Raw genomic sequence first — 6968 nt, 5'->3', positions numbered from 1 at the left:
TCCCTTTGCCACTCAAAAACTAGCGACAACTGCCTACGCTGCAAAGAAACCTTAAAAAAGGAAAGAGTTGAAAAGTGAGAATGAATGCAGCAGCAAGAAGAAACTGAGGACAAGAAGAAGCAAACTGGTTTAAAAGGCACATTTTGCATCTATGTATTTTGTCAAAGTGTTTGTATGTTAGGCAGTAGATATGTAATAAGTTGCATATTGTGCAGTGAAGTGGTCATTATTTAGAATTGTCTATAATCAAACACATAATGTTAAAAGCACATTTTTGGGGCTGAAAGTTCCAGACCTGTGAGGAAGGAGTGTGTGTGTGTGTGTGTTGTTACTGCTGACAACAGACTGAGACAAACTGCTGAGCTGTTCCACATCAACTCATGTGTGCCATCTACCCACACACACAGATATTGTGATCATGTGCACTACACCAGCAGAGGGACGGTTGAAGCAGCTGGGGGCCTACTGACCCAGAGAGAGGACAGGACAACACTGAGTCACTGGAGAACAGGAGCGTGTGCCAACATCCAAACTCAAGCTGTCATTCGGCCAAAATCACTTAAACAGCAGTTTGACACTGTAGCTATATAGCCACGACCAGACTCAAGAGGCCGCGACAGAAAAGGGAGGCATTTTTAACCTAATTAAATGATTAAAATGAATATTCAAAGTATGTGTAAATCAGTGGAGACAGTGGTGTAGGATGTGCATGAGTGAAGAATGTGTGTTTCACTGTTGTAAAGGGAAAACAAAATCAACAAAATCAAACTAGGTTGTACTGTCTGTAATGCCTGTGCAGAGAGTCAGGGAGAAAATAGCAGGCTTAAATAGCTTCAGCACAACAGGCTCGAAAAAGTTACAGCAATCAGTCACCTGCAAAGAGACATCATTAGAAAGGGACATGATTAAAAGTCCTAACCTCCTTTTACTATCTCTTTCTCTGCATCCAGGAGTCCCCACTCAGTCACTTAGAATAATATCAGTTAAGAGTGAAGAGAGCAGCTGCAAGCCCAGTCGCTATCTACACTTTTGAAGTGACTATAATATGTTCGTCTCTCAGTCTCAGGGATCGGACTTTTCCAACATCTTAACCAACAAGACTATTCAAGAGGCAGCCCTCTCTGCTCACGAGGTTAGACTGTTTGTCTGTGTATAAATGCTCTTCCTCACCAGACCTACATAATCAGTGTATTAAATACAGTATGCAGAGCTGTGACTGAGACAAACCAGGGATGAAAGGTGGGAATCTGGGTCGTTTTAAAAGCCACGAGTGAGTTCCGTGCTCACCATAATAGTCCGGTACTGTATTACAACATTAACCTCCCTGTAATTGTACCAACCCATGACCATACACCACCAGCGACATCATTACGTCCTCCAATTTCCTCTGCTTTCTCACCACGTTTTTTTTAATTTTTAATATTTTGTGTATTCAGTCAATGCTGTGGCTTTTATTAATTTATTCATTGATTTTAACCCAAGTGCAGAAAACCTTTAAGATGTGAAACAGCCAATAAAATATACCTATAACACAATCGTAACACGCTGATCCTCGACGACTGGTTCTGTTGTTGATTGTGTGTCTGCATGTGCACATGAATGTAACACTAAATTGCTGACTTCATTAAAACAGGCCTCCTCTCCTCACTCATTTAATTACTAGAGAAAAGGTTAGTGCCACGACGCAATTTACCAAATGTGATTTCTTAGCAGCTATTAACTGTGCGTGTGGGTGAAGTGACAGAGGGGGGGAGGGGTCTTTATTGTGCTGTGGAGCGTGTGTGTGTGTGTGTGTATGTGTGTGCGGGTGTCTCAACTCTGCAAATGCTACCAAGTTTACCAGCCCCTATTTACTATTGTGTAATATGCAGATTGCTGTTAAAGGGTTAGTTAAGGTTTTGGTACTGACACAGTGTCAGTGCTGACTATGCTCTGTGGGAAGTGGCCTGACATGAAGAAGTCTATGATATCTAATATTTACACCACTCTATCTCATTGCTTGACACCCTTTTCAAGCTGGAAACTTGCAAAAAATCCACAATTTGAATTTACATCACAGCACACAGACGTTGTTGTTCCCCTGCTGCCTCCATCAGTAAGTTCAAATACTGTATGTTGTTCTGTAACTTCTGTGTTTGAGATGTTTATTTAACACTAAAATAAAGGACGACAGTTACGGTAACACTGTAAACTGTACAGCAATTATCAGATGCACCGTATCACAGCATTTGTAGCTACTGCACATTTCCAATGCCTTTAAAGTAACACATGCAAAACATGATCACAAATACAATATAGAAATAAAGTTGGATTGAGTGGAGCCCTCTACTACTGTTCCATAGTTTTATTGTGATGACCCTATAGGTCAGAAGAATGTACACAAGCACCATCCATACATACTGTACAACACACATACATATCTTTGTTGTGATTTACCAAAGTAGTTGAAAAACATCATTTCCCAGCCAGATGAGGCAGTGAAAGGGCAAAAAAAGCAGGAAATGTGCTTAAAACAGGCACAGAGTTTATTAGGTAGGTGGGCCCTTTGTGGAGTGATTAAAATCTGATTTTCTTTCTGTCACTGCATGACAGTATTGTACATCATCACAACAAGTGCTATCAGACAGATTTATAGAAAAGTATGCCTCCAAAGTCTGTGCAGAAGTCACAAAATATACACGTTTTTTCTCTTAAAAATGAGACAAGCGAACCTGATGTATTTCTAAATTTCACAAATTCAATTAAAAATTTGATTACTTTTTGATCAGGAGGGGTTTATATAGTTGGTGAAAATAGAAACAAAAATCATGGAAAACAAGGATATAAGAGAATCTATATTACACATTCTTAGCCTCTCTATATACCTTTTAATATCATAATGGAAAAATGTGCTCTGTATTATAATATATTATTATATTATTATGGTGCTATACATGATAATAAGCCCAAAGAAAATGTGAATATCATGGGGATGTTTGGCACTTTCCTCATGTCATACATTCTGCATTTAAATAATGAGAAGAATAGAAATACTCCTGAGCCTTCTCCATGTAAACATCCTGCCTTTAAAACCAAACAGGGGGAAAAAAGCGATGTGACTTCCTGCGCTTCCCTGGTCCTGTTCGTGTGTCAGGGTCTCTCTCATCTAATTGTTAATCAATGACCTGCAGTAAGCTGCTAATTGAGACTCTGTGAATTAAAGATAATAGTCGTTAGAGCCGGAGGAGAGATCTCCATTCACACGGAGACAGGAAATGTCACCGCTCTAAACATGAAGGATGGAGTCAGGCGCTTGAAAGCACACGAGGGGAAATAGATGTGAGCGGCGGGCACAGCGTTACAGGTGCTTCTGTGAAAGAAGATACAGACCATGAATGAGCCAAATTAATAAAAGAAATGTTAGTGAAGATGTATAAAAGACACACTGGAATACCCTCAAAGCTTGGCTATATTTTTATGTAAACAAAGTGATCCGAGTAAGGACTAGATTTCTGGATTGTTATTTGACCAATCACAGGGCAGTTCAGATAGAGATGGCACCTGCTTTAGCTGTTCTATCAAGCAGCTGGTTTTGGAAATGTCGCTGTTCCAGCATTTGTAACAACAACAAAAAACATAGAAACATAATGCATCTGCCCTTGCTCATCTGGTGGGAGGAGTTTAAGAGAGAGATCCTCCCTTTTAGAACCATGTGCTGTGTTTCTACTACCGGGTCTAAGCTCGCCTCGCCTCTTCACGGTTTGGTTGGTTTCTATTACAATATAGTACCACCTCAACAGAACACACACAAACAAGTGACTAGTGACGTTGTTTACAGTTGTTTACAGTGTAACTGAATTTAGAATTAGAATCAGTTAATTACAAAGATTTGTTCAGTACTTCCTGCATGACGGGAGCACAGACTGAAATACAGCGGCAGAGCGTGTGATGCAGCTCACCGGTCATGATTAAATTATGTTAAATGATGAAATTTTAGCACAAAAACGTGCTATGGCGAGGCGTGCCGCGCTAGTGGAAAAGGGGCTTTAGTATTAAACAATCTGGAGACGAGGATCAATAATCACAAGTAAAGTTGATATAGCACCTTTCACAAAGGTATTTGCATACAATAAATGAACAGATTAGAAGCAAACATTAAATAAATAATAAAAGTTAAAATAATATTATCATTGTCTTATCATGGCTGTGGTCTGTCTCTCTCTCTCTCTCTCTGAGTGTCTCATTAAACAGTGCCACATATTCCACCTGATTTTAACCAGACAGCCACATTGTCCATGTTAGGGATAAAACATGATTGAGTGTCAGACTAACCACGGCGACACTAAAATCCGTCGAAGAGGGCTGATTCAATTATAAAAACCCGGTCTGTCATAAAAATTTGAGTTATTTTCATGAATGACATTAATTTTCTAAATGACGGAACATAAATCCAAAACTGTGCAGCCTTCATCCAACGACACCACACAGTCAATTTACACTAATGGTCCAATTTGACCCCAAATGTCTCCTTTTCGCAGTTATACAGTTATTCCGTTGTCACTCGGGAAGTGCTCTCGAGCAACACTATCACATGAATGATAGTAATAGACCAGTCTCAAAGACTATAGATGCCAATAATGAAAGTAGCTCTCTGGGTCATTTTGGTTTGATTTAGGCTCATATGTCACACATCTTAATACGACCAGGTGTTTGACCCAGAATGGAACCAAAAACCGCAGTGCAAAAATATACAGTATGTATTTTGTTGTACTTTTTGTTTACTTGTCCTAGAAGTAAAATGAATCATTTGTAACATGAGTACAATAATTAACCAACAGGTGTCAGTATATCCACTTGTTTGCCCCCTTCTCATCTGAAATAACCCAAAGAAGTGATTTCCAATGTCTGTGGTATTTTCGGGTAATTAATTAATAAAAAAAAACGTTTGTCATAATAGAAACATCTATTTCCTGCAGAATTGAAATACACTTACTAATAACGCGTTACTACCCAACACTGCTCACAAGCCTACAATCCAGCCATTCTGAAAGCAGACAAGACCTCATAATAGAAATTCAACAAACATAATATAGAATTCAGATGGGAACGAAATAGAGGTGGCAAAAGCAGCAACTGGACATATAGATTTAGCAATACAATTAAGCAAAACAGAAATGAGCAGCTTTATTAAACAAAAACAAAAGGAGAGATGGCAAAAACAATGGGAGGAGGAGAGGAAAGGAAGATGGTTTTACAGTATCCAAAGAAAAGTGGGAGTGGCGAGGCACACAAAAAGAAGCAGGAAAGAGGAAAATATAATATCGAGGATCAGATTTGGCCATACAGGATTGAACAACACATTATTTCTCATCAATAAACACAATACAGACAGATGTGATCACTGTGGGCAGGAGGAATCCATTCATCATCTGACACAATGTCAGAAATACCAAAGGGAGAGAGAAGTAATGATTAAAACGTTGATGAGGAATTGGAGTTGGTAGATGTATTGTGGAAGAACCGGAGTGAGTATTACATACATATACATATACATATACATATATAATTATTAGTTATTTTATTATTCTTACTTTTAAGTAATAGTTCAGTTCGATCAGCATTTCGATCCACACTCCATACCAGATGGTGGCGGTAATGCACCAAACCGCCATAAAACCTCAGAAAAGAAGAAGAAGCGTTAAACAGGGGACTGATTGATTGGCGACTCAACACACCTGCTCGTCTTCACGCAGGTGTTTTTCAGTCAGCTGATGACCGCTGATTGCTTCCTCCTCCTCCTCTTCTTATTTAATCTTACTCCACCCAACAGTTCCGTGATGTTACTTTGAAGAGAAGCTGCACGAGCCGTGGAACGAAAAAAAAAGACGCGGAAAAAGTGTCGCTGCTTAACTACTGAAACTGTTCCGGGACCGGGAGGAGGGAACGTATGGCGGTAATGCACCAGCCGCCCTTAAACCTCAAAAAAGGAGGGAAATTTAAATTTTTCTACAAACACAGTACCTGGCTTTGGATGGCAGCTGTGCCATTGCCTTTGTATTGCCATACGTCCCTTAATGCAAGTAGGCAATGATCGCTAACTGTGCCCGTGCCTTCATGGCCTACTTGTGTTATTGTACGCCTGGCCTTGCGCGTATAGTAATTTTACATAGACAAACATGGGTGCCTTCCGCGTCCATGCACAGTAAGTGAACTAACCTGTACTTTTCTTCGAGCATCAGTCAAGAGGAGCACCGACATCACTGCATGTCCATCCTAATTAGATTGCGTTTTAGTTGAGGTAAATTCTGGTATTTTGAAATGGCTTTAATTTAAAAATGTAATTTTGGTCTTGAATCTGTTATCATAGTTGCAACTTGGACTGTTGACAAACGTGGAAGCTGATGAATCATGTAGTAAATGCATCAAAGTTTACTGTAGCTTGTCTGAAGTTCTAAAGTGCTGTAAGAATGTAGTAATTGATTATGATGAGCTAGACCAGGTCTTCCTTTATTCTCAACTTAATTGCTTTGATAAGATAACTGGGTCCTGATTTGATTATGAAGCTGAACTTTTGATTTATATGCAAGTGTAGTCACATTATATTGTAGGTGTTATTCAGCCCATAGATAATGTTATGATATACTTTAAATCTGGCATTTGTTGGCACACTTTTGATATCCATTTCAGTCTTAAACTTAAACACACTGCCATCAGCCTTTGTAGTCGCTAACTGAAATCAAATTCAATATTAACGCTGACTTGTCTCACTCTGCCAAGTTTATTTCCCTCTAAAGGAGTTGAACCTTTTTGTGTTCATAGTCTTTTTGCGCGTCATGTTGGGAGGCCTCCCAGCAGTGGATTTTTATCTTCCCCTGCAAAACTATATGTTACTCGCCTTAGGGATGCAGGGCTATCCTCCATAGTTTCTTTCATAAATGAGATTGTAGGTTGCAGGATTAGAGCGCGTTTCTTTTCTTTAGGAGGACACA

Source organism: Solea solea, chromosome 12 (assembly GCF_958295425.1).
Source record: "Solea solea chromosome 12, fSolSol10.1, whole genome shotgun sequence".
Taxonomy (NCBI): domain Eukaryota; kingdom Metazoa; phylum Chordata; class Actinopteri; order Pleuronectiformes; family Soleidae; genus Solea; species Solea solea.
This window is presented reverse-complemented; position numbering follows the sequence as displayed.